The sequence below is a fragment of the Pleurodeles waltl genome, chromosome 11 (genome assembly GCF_031143425.1).
Source record: "Pleurodeles waltl isolate 20211129_DDA chromosome 11, aPleWal1.hap1.20221129, whole genome shotgun sequence".
In the NCBI taxonomy this organism is placed as follows: Eukaryota; Metazoa; Chordata; class Amphibia; order Caudata; family Salamandridae; genus Pleurodeles; species Pleurodeles waltl.
The window spans coordinates 1,025,422,534-1,025,441,489 of NC_090450.1; the positions used below are offsets into that span (position 1 = coordinate 1,025,422,534).

At 48.4% G+C, this 18,956-nt stretch overlaps 1 protein-coding gene across 1 annotated transcript in view; it reads left to right on the top strand.

The window, feature by feature from the left end:
- The first annotated feature begins 388 nt into the window (after window positions 1-388).
- Window positions 389-18,956, top strand: part of DHX37 (DEAH-box helicase 37) — a 520,920-nt gene continuing 502,352 nt past the window's right edge. Inside the window, exon 1 of the mRNA XM_069215377.1 lies at window positions 389-484. The gene's annotated coding sequence lies outside the window, so the exon portion shown is untranslated. The remainder of the gene's footprint in view (window positions 485-18,956) is intronic.

The following is an 18,956-nucleotide window of genomic DNA, read 5'->3' on the forward strand; positions in this document are numbered from 1 at the left end:
ATGGCAGCCATCTTGGTAAGACAGTAGATAGCAGAGTGCGCGCTGTCATTGGCAGCCATCTCGGTAAGACAGTGGATGGCAGAGCGCGCGCTGACATCAATGGCAGCCATCTTGGTAAGACAGTAGATGGCAGAGCGCGCGCTGACATCAATGGCAGCCATCTTGGTAAGACAGTAGATGGCAGAGCGCGCGCTGACATCAATGGCAGCCATCTTGGTAAGACAGTGGATGGCGGACCGCGCCATCTTTGTGCGGGGACAACAGTTCGTGCGGTGATAGTGGAGCTCACGCAGTGTTTTACTGAAGCCTGATGTCTTTCTTAGCTTGGTAAGAGTGCGTCGGTCCGGGCCCTACCTGGTGTCTTCGATCACTACGGCCCCTAACCATCTCTCTCTTTCTAAAGAACATCCGGTGATCGCAGGAGACGTCACATCCGCTTCCGTCCGAGTCTGCTGAGGTCCATGCTGTTCCCATAGGAGTAAACGTGAGTTGGGGAAGGGGAGTGAGGGGAGCTCTCCGACGCCCGCAGCTAGAGTTGTCTCCACTTCAGCGACCCCTGGTTTCCCCTCTGGGAGGCCGGGGTGCCAGGTGCCTCTGTCCTCGCTGGTACCATGCCCACTGCTTGCCCCCCATCACTTACCCCCTCCCAGCCCCCCATCACTTACCCCCTCCCAGCTCCCCATCACTTACCCCCTCCCGGCCCCCCATCACTTACCCCCTCCCAGCCCCCCATCACTTACCCCCTCCCAGCTCCCCATCACTTACCCCCTCCCAGCCCCCCATCACTTACCCCCTCCCAGCCCCCCATCACTTACCCCCTCCCAGCCCCCCATCACTTACCCCGCCCTGGCCCCCCATCACTTACCCCCTCCCGGCCCCCCATCACTTACCCCCTCCCAGCCCCCCATCACTTACCCCCTCCCGGCCCCCCATCACTTACCCCCTCCCAGCCCCCCATCACTTACCCCCTCCCGGCTCCCCATCACTTACCCCCTCCCGGCCCCCCATCACTTACCCCCTCCCGGCCCCCCATCACTTACCCCCTCCCGGCCCCCCATCACTTACCCCCTCCCGGCCCCCCATCACTTACCCCCTCCAGCCCCCCATCACTTACCCCCTCCCAGCCCCCCATCACTTACCCCCTCCCAGCCCCCCATCACTTACCCCCCCCCGGCCCCCCATCACTTACCCCCCACCCGGCCCCCCATCACTTACCCCCTCCCGGCCCCCCATCACTTACCCCCTCCCGGCCCCCCATCACTTACCCCGCCCTGGCCCCCCATCACTTACCCCCTCCCGGCCCCCCATCACTTACCCCCTCCCAGCCCCCCATCACTTACCCCCTCCCAGCCCCCCATCACTTACCCCCTCCCGGCCCCCCATCACTTACCCCCTCCCGGCCCCCCATCACTTACCCCCCCCTGGCCCCCCATCACTTACCCCCTCCCAGCCCCCCATCACTTACCCCCTCCCAGCCCCCCATCACTTACCCCCTCCCGGCCCCCCATCACTTACCCCCTCCCGGCCCCCCATCACTTACCCCCTCCCGGCCCCCCATCACTTACCCCCTCCCAGCCCCCCATCACTTACCCCCTCCCAGCCCCCCATCACTTACCCCCTCCCAGCCCCCCATCACTTACCCCCTCCCGGCCCCCCATCACTTGCCCCCCATCACTTACCCCCTCCCAGCCCCCCATCACTTACCCCCCCCCCCCCGGCCCCCCATCACTTACCCCCTCCCGGCCCCCCATCACTTACCCCCCCCCCCCCCGGCCCCCCATCACTTACCCCCTCCCGGCCCCCCATCACTTACCCCCTCCCAGCCCCCCATCACTTACCCCCTCCCGGCCCCCCATCACTTGCCCCCCATCACTTACCCCCTCCCGGCCCCCCATCACTTACCCCCTCCCGGCCCCCCATCACTTACCCCCTCCCGGCCCCCCATCACTTACCCCCTCCCGGCCCCCCATCACTTACCCCCTCCCGGCCCCCCATCACTTACCCCCTCCCGGCCCCCCATCACTTACCCCCTCCCGGCCCCCCATCACTTACCCCCTCCCGGCCCCCCATCACTTACCCCCTCCCGGCCCCCCATCACTTACCCCCTCCCGGCCCCCCATCACTTACCCCCTCCCGGCCCCCCATCACTTACCCCCTCCCGGCCCCCCATCACTTACCCCCCCCCCGGCCCCCCATCACTTACCTTACCCCCCCCCGGCCCCCCATCACTTACCCCCCCCCCCCCCGGCCCCCCATCACTTACCCCCCCCCGGCCCCCCATCACTTACCCCCTCCCGGCCCCCCATCACTTACCCCCTCCCGGCCCCCCATCACTTACCCCCCCCCCGGCCCCCCATCACTTACCCCCTCCCGGCTCCCCATCACTTACCCCCTCCCGGCCCCCCATCACTTACCCCCTCCCGGCCCCCCATCACTTACCCCCTCCCGGCCCCCCATCACTTACCCCCTCCCGGCCCCCCATCACTTACCCCCTCCCGGCCCCCCATCACTTACCCCCTCCCGGCCCCCCATCACTTACCCCCTCCCGGCCCCCCATCACTTACCCCCTCCCGGCCCCCCATCACTTACCCCCTCCCGGCCCCCCATCACTTACCCCCTCCCGGCCCCCCATCACTTACCCCCTCCCGGCCCCCCATCACTTACCCCCTCCCGGCCCCCCATCACTTACCCCCTCCCAGCCCCCCATCACTTACCCCCTCCCAGCCCCCCATCACTTGCCCCCCATCATTTGCCCCCCATCACTTGCCCCCCATCACTTGCCCCCCATCACTTGCCCCCCATCACTTACCCCCTCCCGGCCCCCCATCACTTACCCCCTCCCGGCCCCCCATCACTTACCCCCCCCCCCGGCCCCCCCTCCCGGCCCCCCATCACTTACCCCCTCCCGGCCCCCCATCACTTACCCCCTCTCGGCCCCCCATCACTTACCCCCTCCCGGCTCCCCATCACTTACCCCCTCCCGGCTCCCCATCACTTACCCCCTCCCGGCTCCCCATCACTTACCCCCTCCCGTCCCCCCATCACTTACCCCCTCCCGTCCCCCCATCACTTACCCCCTCCCGGCCCCCCATCACTTGCCCCCCATCACTTGCCCCCCATCACTTGCCCCCCATCACTTGCCCCCCATCACTTGCCCCCCATCACTTGCCCCCCCATCACTTGCCCCCCCATCACTTGCCCCCCCATCACTTACCCCCTCCCGGCCCCCCATCACTTACCCCCTCCCGGCCCCCCATCACTTACCCCCTCCCGGCCCCCCATCACTTACCCCCTCCCGGCCCCCCATCACTTACCCCCTCCCGGCCCCCCATCACTTACCCCCTCCCGGCCCCCCATCACTTACCCCCTCCCGGCCCCCCATCACTTACCCCCTCCCGGCCCCCCATCACTTACCCCCTCCCGGCCCCCCATCACTTACCCCCTCCCGGCCCCCCATCACTTACCCCCTCCCGGCCCCCCATCACTTACCCCCTCCCGGCCCCCCATCACTTACCCCCTCCCGGCCCCCCATCACTTACCCCCTCCCGGCCCCCCATCACTTACCCCCTCCCGGCCCCCCATCACTTACCCCCTCCCAGCCCCCCATCACTTACCCCCTCCCAGCCCCCCATCACTTACCCCCTCCCGGCCCCCCATCACTTACCCCCTCCCGGCCCCCCATCACTTACCCCCTCCCGGCCCCCCATCACTTACCCCCTCCCGGCCCCCCATCACTTACCCCCTCCCGGCCCCCCATCACTTACCCCCTCCCGGCCCCCCATCACTTACCCCCTCCCGGCCCCCCATCACTTACCCCCTCCCAGCCCCCCATCACTTGCCCCCCATCACTTACCCCCTCCCGGCTCCCCATCACTTACCCCCTCCCGGCCCCCCATCACTTACCCCCTCCCGGCCCCCCATCACTTACCCCCTCCCGGCCCCCCATCACTTACCCCCTCCCGGCCCCCCATCACTTACCCCCTCCCGGCCCCCCATCACTTGCCCCCCATCACTTACCGCCTCCCGGCCCCCCATCACTTACCGCCTCCCGGCCCCCCATCACTTACCGCCTCCCGGCCCCCCATCACTTACCGCCTCCCGGCCCCCCATCACTTACCGCCTCCCGGCCCCCCATCACTTACCGCCTCCCGGCCCCCCATCACTTACCGCCTCCCGGCCCCCCATCACTTACCGCCTCCCGGCCCCCCATCACTTACCCCCTCCCGGCCCCCCATCACTTACCCCCTCCCGGCCCCCCATCACTTACCCCCTCCCGGCCCCCCATCACTTACCCCCTCCCGGCCCCCCAGACTTACCCCCTCCCGGCTCCCCATCACTTACCCCCTCCCGGCTCCCCATCACTTACCCCCTCCCGGCTCCCCATCACTTACCCCCTCCCGGCCCCCCATCACTTACCCCCTCCCGGCCCCCCATCACTTACCCCCTCCCGGCCCCCCATCACTTACCCCCTCCCGGCCCCCCATCACTTGCCCCCCATCACTTACCCCCTCCCGGCCCCCCATCACTTACCCCCTCCCGGCCCCCCATCACTTACCCCCTCCCATGCACCACTCATTCCTGATACCACACTCCCTGCTTCCTTAGTCTCTGTGCCCTGCTCTCTCTGTGGTTCCATGCCCACTGCTTACCCCCTCCCATGCACCACTCATTCCTGTTACCACACTCCCTGCTTCCTTAGTCTCTGTGCCCTGCTCTCTCTGTGGTTCCATGCCCACTGCTTACCCCCTCCCATGCACCACTCATTCCTGATACCACACTCCCTGCTTCCTTAGTCTCTGTGCCCTGCTCTCTCTGTGGTACCATGCCCACTGCTTACCCCCTCCCATGCACCACTCATTCCTGTTACCACACTCCCTGCTTCCATAGTCTCTGTGCCCTGCTCTCTCTGTGGTACCATGCCCACTGTTTACCCCCTCCCATGCACCACTCATTCCTGTTACCACACTCCCTGCTTCCTTAGTATCTGTGCCCTGCTCTCTCTGTGGTTCCATGCCCACTGCTTACCCCCTCCCATGCACCACTCATTCCTGATACCACACTCCCTGCTTCCTTAGTCTCTGTGCCCTGCTCTCTCTGTGGTTCCATGCCCACTGCTTACCCCCTCCCATGCACCACCCATTCCTGTTACCACACTCCCTGCATCCACAGTCTTTGTGCCCTGCTCTCTCTCGGGTACCGTGTCCACTGCTTACCCCTTTCTATTCATCGCTCATTCCTGAAGGAGCTCTAATCTCACCCTGTTGTACCACACTCCCTGCTTCCTTAGTCTCTGTGCACTGCTCTCTGTGGTATCATGCCCACTGCTTACCCCCTCCCCTGCACCACTCATTCCTGTTACCACACTCCCTGCTTCTATAGTGTCTGTGCCCTGCCCTCTCTCTTACCATGCCGATTACTTACTGCTTTCTATGTGAGTACCCAACGCACTGCTTGCGCCCCCCCATCACTTGCCCCCGTAATGCATCAGTCATTCTTGTGTTACCACACTCCCTGCACCCATAGTCTCTGTGGTATCATGGCCACTGCTTACCCCCTCCCGTGCACCACTCATTCCTGTTACTACACACCCTGTTTCCATAGTCTCTGTGCCCTGCTCTCTCTCTGGTACCATGCCCACTGCTTACCCCTTTCTATGCCTCGCTCATTCCTGAAGGAGCCCTAATCTCACCCTGTTGTACCACACTCCCTGCTTCCCTGGTCTCTGTGCCTTGCTTTCCTTACATGAGAGACTCCTGCGTGCCCCCTGGTTCAATGCTCTGTGGGCCCTCTTTTCTTTTCCCCTATACTCCTTACCTGCCATGTCCCTCCTCCCCCGGGGAGCCATCCGTCCTTGTTTCCCTCCCTTTAGTCCACTATACTCACAGTACTGGTTCTCCGAGTACTATTCTGCCTGCCCTCCGTTTCTTTAGCAGCATGTACTCCTGAAGTCCCATGCTGATCCTCTGGACTTCCATGTTGCCTGCTTCCACATCATTTAGAGCCCTGCTCTCCTTACTCCTCCAACCCCCTGGTCTAACTTCTTCTCTTGGGCCACGCGCCCGATGCGCTTCAGTTGTGTCCTTTCCCCTACATTCGTTTTTTAAACATTTTTTTATTGGGCTAAGCTTTCTCGTCTACATTTTCCCCTGTACTTGTGATTACAAAGTCATTTTATTTCACATTAGTATATAGTGGGACACAACTGAAGTTGTGTGTCAGTGCACTTTTCAAAACAAACTAGTGGACATCCGAATCTCTTTACAAAAAGTTAATAAATGAATGTCATCATATATCAATAAAGTAGCATTTTTTTTGTAGTTCGCTGTGACGAACGTGTTCTGCATGACTTGTGTTGTGGGGCTTTAACTTTGTAAGTTTTCTGCACACCCATGCTCCCCCAGAGAGTGCAGCATTCTTGCAAGCCCAGAGGAGTACTCCATTGTACTTGTGTGAGACCTCAGAGCTGGGCTCTGATGTTTAGGTGACACCCAAAGTGTACACCTCTTTATGAGATTCATCGGTACAGCCCTCTGTACCCAGGCTAGTAGAGGCTGGCAGGGTTGGTGATGTAATCAGTACTAAGGGGCGCATACCTTTTTCCTATACCCTTATTCTCTCAATCCATGTAAAGGTTGTAATTTCCCATACCTTTTGTCCCTTGCTTTCATTCTGACTTTTCATGAACGAAGGATGCTTGCTAAATTTTGTGAGGTTTCATATCTTTACCTGGAAATTGACGAGGAAGAGTCATCGGAGTTTACATGTGTGTGCTGCTCAAGATTGTGGTCATCTTTATGTGAGGGTGCCAATGTACATCTTGGAGCCTGAACATATTCAGTGTTCCACAGCCTTCCTCAAAACCAGTTGTGTCTGTGGGTCAGGTGGGGTAGCCACCGGGTCTGTTCTTAGAGTAGAAGGAAGTTCTGGAGGAATGAGAATCATTATAAAATTTTCTAGCTATCACCTCAAGAATTTTTAATTCTATTAAGGACACGTAGGTGAGGATTATGCTTCTCTTTCTTTTGCTTTATTTACTCAGCAGCCAATAAAAATAGAGATTTGGCAAAACTACATATCCCATAACTCCCATGGTTACATGATCAACCATAGAGGGATACCACATATATAAACTCCTGATATCACAAGACTTCCTCTTTCTTTGCTGCTCGTCTACATTCTTTTCTGATTGTTTGCTTACTGTGTTTTATCTGTTACGCACGTCGAACAGGCTGGTCCTGTGTTAGTGCTAATCCTTTTTGCCTTCCAGGGGAGCGCTTCAGCCTCCAGGGAAGCAATTTCTTCGCTTTCCCTCATTTCAGTAGAGCGGGAAAGGGAGTAGAGACGTGGCCGCCATCTTGGGCGGTCGCGCCTCAACATTCTAGCTTCGGCTAGCTACAGGGCACACACGCGCATGCACGATTTCAACACGCAAGTTTTCTCTGAGTTTTTCGGAAGCTTGGGGCAGCGTTAGTGGTGCGCTTCACCGTTTTAGTCCTCTAACCCCAATTGGCATTATTCTTCCCTTTTTGTGCCTCTTGTCATTGCTCCCTACGCCCTGGGGCATCGGAGAGTGCACAGGGTAGTAAACATTCGTATAGGCTCTGCCTAGAGTGCTCCAGGTGCCTCCCTCCACTCTTTAAATTGATTTTCTTCACCTGGTGGGGTTGCACTCCCCCTTATTTGGCCTAAGGTCATATTTGTATACATATTCTATTTCAGTCTTACAGTTAACTTGAGGTTTAGTATTACTGAGGTAGGCATCTCCTTAGGTTCACTTCTGACCAGATTTAGTTCTTATAGCCCTATGTGCCTTCATAGACCAACAGTTGTATTTCTGTGTTTTCAAATGTTTTAAAGCATATTGAGGCTCACTTGAAACATTTTATGATCTTATTTTAGAGGGTGGTTGGAAAACGGAAAGCAGTTTTTTTAGTAACATAGATGCCGATTTGGCAATACCGAATGTTAGTAATTTGCAAGGTTGTTTAGTTTTATCGCCGTTTTGAAATTACACACTCGGGAATGCTTCTTTGTAAATGATTACCAACAGCGTGCTATGAAACCTGTAACAGTTATAGTCTTCACACATACACCACAGCAGGCAAGCAGCTAGAGATTCAAGTTTGACAGCAAAAGTGAAATATGCTTTTTTAATGTATTGGTTGCTTTATATTCCGATGTTGCCATTTGTTGGAGTTTGGCAAACCATGGACAGCTATAATGAAATGTGTAGACTGTGGTGTTTGTGAGTAGCTTAAAGGAATAAAGTACTCAAACCTATAAGCAAACATTACACACATAAATCACTCACAGCTTTGCGTGCTGCCTGAGTATGTTTTAAAGGGTTTCTTAAAAATGAATGCCCTAATCTAGCACAGACTAAATGAATATGTAACTATACCCAGAAGCAAAGTAGTGGTTATAAAAAAAACATTAATAAACAGTGTGTTAAAAGAATTGCAACTTTGATGATGGTATTAATTGAATTCATGTATTCAATGATAGTTTCAATCTTTGGTATTCAACCTCTCCCTTTTAGACCTTCCCTCCTTAGCACCAAAGTACCCACCTGTCTTTGTGCAAACACTCATGCCAGTTAGATTCTGTCTTCTCAGGGGCATTGGTTAAGATAGAAGTATTTACTAGTCATCAGCATAACCTCTTTTATAGTTGGCTAATTTTTTGTAGGAACACACTTTTTATTGTTCACAGGATGTGGACCTAAAGGAAAATCATTTAAATCCATCTCTTAACTTTCATTGAGCCTATGTTTTTCACAGCATTCGGACAAGATTGTGGTGACCACCCATCACATAACTTACCTGCACTGTAGCCAGACTCTGTCACAGGAGAATGTGTTCTACCTTGAAGCTGGTCTATTTGCTAGTGAACCTGTAGCTTTAGATGAACACCTGTACGTACAGACATTACTATTGTTTGCCTTAAGGCTCTCCTGTCTGAACCAAACTATGCAACTTAATAACTGCCATTCCGAACCATTGAATTTAAGACACTATCATTAGTATTTTCTTTCCATTTCCAATCTGCAAAATGTGCCAAATTAATTTTTGGAATGATGGTGTCTTTAAATACCAAAAAAAGCAAAACACCTGCAAGTAGTTTGTTGTTTCATCTTAGTAAAAAAGATAATTTCTTTAGGAATCACTCAAGCTCTAAACAATGTATCAGTACCCTTATTGCCAAAATAAATCTTCCCCAAATAGTTTTCTCATTGAAGTGTAACCTTGTTCTAGAAATGAATCAATACATTGCAGAGGTTGTAAAAGTATGATAAGTAATCAAAATATTTTTAACCTTTTTAGGTTCTTGGATATAATCAAATGGAGATAGGTCTGATCTGCCATCATTATTTAAATAGGAATATCCCTTCAGAATATATTTTGGACCATTCATTTGTAGAGTGTCACTTTGCTCCTAATGTGCAAAGTTGTGTACTTCCCATTGTCTGTTTGATCAATGAATGTAGCAGTTTCCATAATGATGGAAACAAAACAACAGTTGTTTAGTTGCATCGTGATACAAAGCTTTTCTGTGCAAAGAAACATACAAATTCATGTCAGTCATCATTTTGTTTAACACCACTGATGTCCACTTAACTTGTAGAAGGACCTGGAGTGACAAAGTCATTCAATGAAATTCTCAAAACCATGAATTTGCATCATCTCTGCAAAGCCCAGAATTGAACATTAAACCTTTTCCCAGACAACTCAATTAGATAGTGACAGCACAAAAGTCTGTTTTGGCTCTGGGTAATAAATACTGTATTTGCACCTACTGTATTGAAGGATATGGCATTGATGTTTCTGGAAGATAGTGCTCATGCATAGTCAGCAAATAATACACTTTAAGTCAGAAAAGGAACAATGATATAGCAGCAAAAAAACATAAATGTGTGGCCATAGTGAGAAGACATACCTGTCATGGTCCCAGTAACAGGAAAGAATGCATCTTTAGCATTGAATGATTGTGGAAGTGGATGTTTCTTGTAACAATGGGAGAAAAATGGCTCCGTCTTTCAAATCTGGAATAGGTTTGTTTCAAGATAACAGTTGTTTTGCATCTGCATCATTTCAAGTGATTTTTCCAACTGAGCACTATGTTTTTAGTTGAAGTTCCCTCGGGTTCATTTGTTCAAGATATTGGTTGCACCGCATCCCAATCAGTACTTGCTGATGGGAGATAATCTGGAGGCACAGCAGGGGTATCACTCTCTGGAATAGGGCCAATGATTTCAGCTTGGCTGTACACTTCTTATGGGTTACTCCAGAATACAGAGACAACGTACTGAACTAATCTAGAGAGACTTTGGCATACGCCGCGGGCTGTTGACCTGAATTGATCACAAAGTGATTTTTGATGTTATGTTATATGTATTTGTAAAGCAGACTATCACCTGTGATCAGTCCACACTTTCTATTTTTTTTTTTTTTTTTTGCAATAGGGAAAAGACAAAGGATTATGCTGTGTGGGTTCTACCCCATGAATTGTAACAAGTGGTATATAGGACGGTCCAAAAACTTGTCCTAGATGTGTTCCTAAACTAGCTTTCTACTTTGAAAAGACACCTGTCAGCAGCAGCTTTCTCTTCATGACCGAGTCAGAGCCTTGCTTCTTGGGGAGTGTTTTTCTCACTTCTTGAATATTCTGCAACTGTCAGTTATGAGACAGGGTCTGATTAATCAAATGTAGACTCTGCCATCTTTCCAGGCCGATAAAGATTGGGTATATATCAGATAAAGATAAGGTACATACACTGGACTGTCAAAGAACATAATCTTTTGGGCAAGTTAGTGAGTGCTTGCTGAGCCCTCAACATGCGATGGAACCACATTAATCCTGAAACCAAAAAGGTTAACTTTTGCACACCATTGGATTGCTCAACCACTACTTTTTCATTTCAGACTGAACATTTGCAAATATAGTAGTTGTAGTTCCAAAACACCATAGCGTCCATAAACACCTTGGTGGCGAAAGGAGGACTACAGTCTGAAAGAAAAGTGTGAATCGCCCCCATTGCTACTAGGCACTACAAATCTTATATGGCTGTTCAAGCAGGGGCAGTCTATTGTGGCCACATCCAAAGGAATCTAGAGCAGGAATTAACTGCAACCAGGATGTATTTATATTGCGTGGTTGAGGAAAACAAGAGTAAAAGAACATTAGCTGTCCTAAGGGGAGTATGTTATGGTTTTGCAGCTGTAAAATGCCTCATCTGTTAACAGATGTTACTTTGCTGTACGTATTCTTTACATTCTTTGGTAAATAAGACCACCAATATTGTTACTGTACAATTGACACAGTAGCACTGATGCCAGCATGGGCCAAAGCCAGCCCTTCATGGGCTGTCCTAATCAGGTTTAATCTTCTTTGTCTATTAGGTGTTATGTCTATTCCCTACTGCAGGTGTAAAAGCCATGTTAATATTTCAGGACTTGCTGTAAATGGGGAAACTGGCTCCTAAGCAGGATTGCCCTTGGCCATAAATGTAGGCGTTTATAACCATGCAAGGGTTTACTTATAGCTAATTTATCTTCCACATAGTATAAATAGTTATGAGATCTGTTGACTGTTTTTTAAATACATCATTGGTCATAATAGAATTCCATTGTTCCATGATGTTGAATTGTACAGTCTCTGCCCATAAAAATGGTTTCATGGATTCAGTGGACTTGTTTAAAAAAAAAATATATATATTTGCTTCCAATGAGACATTTTATCAGCCGCAGGATCCCTTTTTACGACATAGCACATTGTCAAGAATGCAGCTTTTGACATGGCTTGTTTAGTAAGATTGAACTCTAAACAGGTTTGCACCTGTGATGTGGAGGATGGTAAAAAAATATATATATATATAATCCCATATGCAAATTGCAAATATTCCAAGGGCTGCTTCAGCGCCACAAGACCTGGTCAGTACAGATGAGAAGCTTAAGTAGCCTGTAAAAGTCCCAGTACTGGAGTATTGGTATAAGTACAAGTCAGTATCCAGGGGCACTGTGAGCAGCCTTCAAACATGTTGCAGGGATACCCAGTGCAGGACACTATACGGATGTGCTGAGTCTCAATGCTAGAGTAATAGTATACAGGGCAAGTCAGTATCCATGGGCACTATATGCAGGCTTCGAACGTGTTGTTACTGAGATATCAGTGCAGGTCATTATACAAATGTACTGAGTCTCAGTGCTAGAGTAATAGTATACATTGCAAGTCAGTATCGACGGGCACGGTGAGCAGCCTTAGGACGTGTTGTTACTGAGATATCAGTGTAGGTCACTAAACCCATGTGCTGAGTCTCAATTCTGTAGTGATAGTATATAGGCTGTCAGTATCCAGAGGCACTGTGAGTAGCACTCAAACACATTGTTACTGTGATATCAGTGCAGGTCATTATACGGATTTGCTGAGTCTCAATGCTAGAGTAATAGTACAGAGGGCAAGTCAGGATTCATGGACGCAGTGAGTAGCCTTCGAACACATTGTTACTGAGATACCAGTGCAGGTCATTATACGAATGTACGGAGTCTCAATGCTAGAGTAATAGTACACAGGGCAAGTCAGGATCAATGGACACAGTGAGTAGCCTTCGAACACATTGTTACTGAGATATCAGTGCAGGTCATTATACGAATGTACGGAGTCTCAATGCTAGAGTAATAGTATACAGGGCAAGTCAGTATCCAGGGGCACTGGTAGCAGCCTTCGAACGTGTTGTTACTGAGATATCAGTGGCCGGTCACTATACAGATGTGTTGAGGGCACACCAAACGTGTCAGTGCTGGGATAGCAGTCCATAGTGCATGTCACTGTAAACGAGCACAGTGAGCACCTTAAGAATATTCTGTTACTGGTTTCACAGATGAGGCTGCAGGTCAGTTTAGAGGAACCTAAAAGTTTTAAATAAGTTTACGTTGTTAAGGCGTAGTCTGACTTCCATGTTAAATTTCAGTATTGCCTTATTTTGAAGTACACAATAAAAAATCAAATTTTCATTCCTATTATACAGGTCGTTATGAATCCATAATAAACAATGCAAGTGCAAGATATTGTTTTTTGATTTGTGTGGGGTGACTACCAACCTCCAGGGACAATCAGAAACCTTATCAGAGTAAATGCTCAGTCACTCAACTAGCTTGAGCTCAACCACCTGGTAGCTATGACTCAGAGCAGACAGGCTTAACTTACAGCAGTGTGTAAAGTATTTATGCAGTAACAAAACTGGAATAAATTTGCACTACAAAATCATAAAAATCCCTAACCATATTAGAAAAATAGAATACAGTTTAGTTAACAAAATTTCTAAAGTCAAAGAAGGGGCACAGGAAATATGAATTTTTAGTTTTAAGTAGGAATAGTGCCAAGAAGCATAAAGTGCCAATGACAGTCAAAAGTTGAGGACATAGGTGCAATTTGACGTGGACTGCGATGGAGTGTGGGTCGCATAGACCAACCAGGTTCGTCCTGGTCAAGGATTTTACACTCAGACTTAATCCTTTTAGTTCTAATCCACCACAAGAGTACACTTCTAAAGCCCCACCAGGACTACAGGGGAGGCACTTAGAAACTCAATGTGTCAGGTAGAGAGTACCCGCAGGGTACAGTCCAGGTCCAGTTGCCACTGGTCAGCTGGGCAGTTGCAGGAAAAGGCCTATTGTAGCTTGTTTTGTTCCTGTAGCTTTGACAGGTGGTCAGCCTTATGACCCTTGGAGCCCACTTCTTTGTCCTGGGTAGAAGAGAGTTCGGGTCCAGTCCACCAGGGCTCGTCTCAGTTCACAGAAAGCAGTTCCAGTTCTCTTTTGTCCTTCTTCAGGTCCATGGATGTTCTGAAGTATGTGCTGGAGATGCCACATTTATGGTTGAAATAAGCTAGTGGATAGGTATGACTCCTGGGCATGCCCTAACCAATGGGGTAAATGCTTCTGGGACCAACCCTACCCCCTTTGAGCATATTCAGGATGACAAAAGTCTTTGGCCACATTAAACATGGGCTTTGAGGGCTGGGGGAGCGGGTGTAGGGAGTGTACTATGGTAATGCCAGTGCTCCCCCACCACGTAACACTAAAATCCAGTTTGGGAAAGCCACTGTATCCATAATAATCCCAGAGCTAGAAGTGTGGTAGAACAAATGTAGAGTTTTCCTGCAACCAGACAGTGTGTATACCAGAATTATCATGCATACTGTTCCCTGCCTTTTCGAGAGTGCCTCCAAAGTTTTATATTTAAAACCAGCAGACCTGTCTGCGAGGTTTTGACACTCATGCATGATTTAACACACTAATGTCAAAAAGGGGTACTCCGAGCCCCACCCTTCTTGTTTTCGGAGATTTAGAGGAGTCCTCTGTGCCCATTCAGATCAGCCTATTAGCTTCCAGGCCTTGAAAAATCATAAAAATGTTACTAGACCTGAGGTCGAGTTAATTAAATAATAATCAACCTAACTGTAATGTACTTGACCCCTAAACTGATCTCAAATTGTGTGATCATAGGCAAATAGTTGACAGAGTTGTCTTTTTCTTCATTCTCACGTATGATTGCACCTTCAGATATGTGAGCTCAGCATTTCTGCAGTACAAAAAAAACATTTGTTTGATTAAGTAGACTAAAGTTTGCTGCAAGTATCAACAAGAATCTAGCCCACATATAGGGGGACACATGACTTGCTGTTAGTTTACTAACAGCATTGCAATCAGGGCAGGAGTGTTTCTCAGTTTATGTTTAAACACTCACTTTAAAAAAAATACATTACTAAACCATGGTGTGGTAGCATATTGTCATCTACACACAGTACATTTCCGAGAATTGTCCAAACACCTCTCCACTAACTTGCAGCTTTACTGATAAAACTATATAGTGGATTAACAATCTGTGAAAATTCGGTTTTTGAAAACAAATCCTTTGCACATCAACACATACAGTATTCTGATTTGTTTTCATCCTAATAAAATATTTTTTCACCACACAAATACAAAAATGGGCTTTCATTACTACTGAAATATATTTCGAAATGTTTGTACAGTTGACTTAGTCATTTAAATGTTGTGTGTTAGGAAAAAACGGACATCTTATATCCTTTTTATTTTACACTCTAAACAGCAGTTCACACAGTTCAACTTACAAAGTCTGGGAACTCTGCTTTCAGAAGGAAAATTAATTGTAAGACAAACTGACTTTTGACCTCTGTCTGTGAACACAGAGCAAATGTGACATAAGAACAATATTTAAAGGCATATTTTATTGGCCCTCCACTTTCTGACCGAACTGAACACCTGTTCTGTGTCAACTTGCCAGAGCGAGTAAGTCCTAAAAATAGCTCAACCTGATCAATTAGGACTCGCATAGTGAGTGGTTGAGTAGATTTTTCAAGCCCTGGCTTCTGAGAAGCATTTCATACCTTTTTTTACCCCTAGTCAAATAATAAACACTGTCTGGGAGAAAATGCAAATTAGCCTTCAAGAACTTCAGACAGAGAAGAGGTACATTTCTAAAAGTTACTATTCCTTAATACCTAATATAAATCAACTTCACCATTGATTTGGATTTTAATAACTATTAAAAATAGTTGTTTATTTTTCCAGCTATTCCCATTCCCGAGACATGCTATAAGGGTTTTTATCTGTACTCTTGTTTTCTACATAGGACAGTTAGACCTGCTACAGCAAAACTAACTGTGGGTGTTGGTCACTGTAAGGACATGTTAACATTACATTCCTACATGTCCTAGTTTTAAACACCATGCAGACGGCCTTGTGGGTTACAGGATATACATTGGGGTGATTGATTAATATTTTAAAGGGAGGTTTGGACTTGTCTAAAGGGTTTATTTTGACAGACCAAATTGCAGTTTTTATATTGATACAATCAGACTACCCATGGTGTGCCTCAAGCCATGTTGGCACTAATGACACAATAGGTGCTGCAGTCCTCATGTGACATTTAACCTCTAGGCCGGGGTAGACTTGGGACATCTTGTTTGGGGTCAAGGGCAACAAGTTTTTATGTTGACTTTGTTCTTGGGACAAGTAGGCCCAACCCCCTGCAGCACAAACCCTTTGGCTGCCTGTTTACAGAGAGTGGAACACTCTGCAGTTGAGGTAATGTGTTTCCAAGAGATAATGCTGTTCGAACTTGTATTTATGGTTCATTATTTGAAAGCGTTCATTATTAGGGTGAGTGCTGTAAATAAATGTTTTAAGGTCACACTTCACTACTGACGTTGGTTCCAGTACAAAAAAAAAAGTGTATACACATGTTTGAAAAGTTTAGGCTATGAGGCTAAGTATAATGCTCCCAGAATGCTCTCTGATTAGATGCAAATGAAGTGTCATTTAGTAAAATGTGTTAATGCATGCTAGTATTTCCCAAAATGTTTCTAATGGAAAATCAGTGTAACCATTTTCAACACGATTATGGGAAGCATGAAAATAAACAAACACTGACAAAGCCAACTGATCTGACATATTTTTATAAGTCTTTTAGTTTCATCAATGCGTGTCTTGTTTTGACATGGCTTTTGTAACACTTTATTGTTTTGGGAGCTATCAGGCCCTCAACACTAACAAACACTGGCAAAAGAAACCCAAAATGTTTTTGAACTCTAAAAGCACACGTTGCCACCAGTGGCATAACAAAGGCCCCGCAGCCGCCCTCCAGGGGGCCCCTTCAGCACAGCACCTGGCCTGAGTGAGTCTGGAGAGGGGGCTCCTCCATGTTCTTTGCTAAGGGGCACCCTCCAGTTTCGTTACGTCACTGATTGCCACTGTCGTTTCCTGACACTGAACAAAACTACTTTGTGTGCCAATATGCTCCTTGTGGAAGAGCAGAATGCGATCGCTCACAGTAAAGCCAGCCGAAAGAGAGAGAAATAGAAGTTTAATAAAAACAAAATGTCTTTGTTAACACCAGACCTAATTAGGGACCAAGACCCACATGTAGGTAGCTTTTTGCATGTCGCAAACACCGACTTTCGCTGTTTGCGGCGTGCAAAAAGCACATTGCGATGCAGAAACCCAGTTTTGCGATTCGGTAACTTGGATACCGAATCGCAAAACAGGTTTGCGACTCGCAATTAGGAAGGGGTGTTCCCTTCCTAATTGCGACTCGCAGTGCAATGTAGGATTGTTTTGTGACCGCGGGCGCAAACCAATCGCAGTTTGCACCCATTTCAAATGCGTGCTAACACTTTCGCTAAAGGGAAGGGGTCCCCATGGGACCCCTTTCACAAGGACCCCTTCCCCATTGTGAATGTCACTGTAAACATTTTTTCGTTTTTGTAATGCATCTCGTTTTCCTTTAAGGAAAACGGACTGCGTTACAAAAAAAAAACTGCTTTATTGAAAAGCAGTCACAGACATGGTGGTCTGCTGTCTCCAGCAGGCCACCATCCCTGTGAGGGCCGCAATTCGCAAGGGGGTCGTAAATTGCGACCCACCTCATGATTATTCATGAGGTGGGCATTTGCGAAGCCCTTGCGAATCACAGATGATGTCAGGGACACCATCCTACATTCGGATTTGCGACTCGCAAATTGCGAGTCGCTCTGACTCGCAATTTGCAGGTCGCAAATCTGAACCTACCGACATGTGGCCCCAAATTCTTAAAGAAAGTCACAAAAGTGCACCCATGGTATATGTCGTACCCCTATAAAATATTTGTGAACTGTATTTTAGCATGGGTAAATACGATGTGTAGATTTGCTCATGTGAAAATCTATTGAGCATTTGCAAGTTCATTTTCCCTCCAGCCACTTTCTTCCCAACCCTGGAAGAAGTTCTTATTCTGCAATTGTCAGGAGTAAATGTCCAACCTTTCTTATTATGGAAAAATATTAGAGAGAAGCTGGTGAAAATCTTTAAAACATGCAGGTTAGTAGGTTTGCAGACTCAAAGGCATTCCAGCCCTGGAACTATTGCTTACTGCTTCCTCCAGCCCCAGTATGCAGATCTACAGAAAGGTGGCAAAATAAGAAAATTGCTACAGTAGGGATTGAAACTGCAAGTATTCAAGCCCTACTAAGGTAGAAGCCCTGGCATAATTAGAGAGGCTATTATCAGAGCTCTTACATAATGAGATTGCTGCCATAATTTGGCGCCACACTACATGGCGCCAAAGGGACAAGTAGATCTTTTTACAGGACAAGTAGATTTGAGAAGCAACCTGTCCCCTGAACAAGCAGATATTTTAATAAATTCCACACCCCTGGGCAAGTTAAATATATGAATTAGGATTGTGCCAATTCAACCATGTTTAAAAGAGGAGAACAAGCATGTTCCTAGTGGTTAGCAGGGATACAGTGTGCAGAGTTCTAAAATCAGCCAAAATATAGGGGCCAGCAAGACGTAACAAGCATTTGCAATGCAATATGTCTCTCATTTACTTGAGTTGGAGCTGTTGGCATTGTACATTTATAACTGGGCTTCTTTTGCCACATTAATTGGTTAACCCTGTTGCATATTTTGCCACATAATTCAAGTGGTCTTGCATATAACTAAAGGGCTAGTAGGCCTACTGGAATATTTTTTCAAACAAGGCCCTTAAAACACAAACTACTTAAAGGTGCAGAACAAAAGTTCCAGCCATAAGAGAGCTTACAGATACACTGAATGGTGGGGTGGGTTATTTTGGCCACCCCACTAACCTAGTTTGGGGACCCAGAGATGATCTAGACAGAAAGAACCCGTTGTGGTGAAAACGCTTTGAAGGTGGTCCCATTGTCCTAGGACCACCACAGGCTGAGTTATGAGCAAAAATAGCTTGTAAAAGTAAAAAAAAGCATTATGGGTCGAGTTTCTGAGTGCCGCAAATATTGTAGTATGTTGACTGTAATGCTCAGAACAGCCCCTAGAGGTCACGCCAATAAAAATACCATTTATAGGAAACATGGTCATATAACCATATACTTAGCCCCTAGAGGGCATAACCACATGAAAACAGAATGCCAG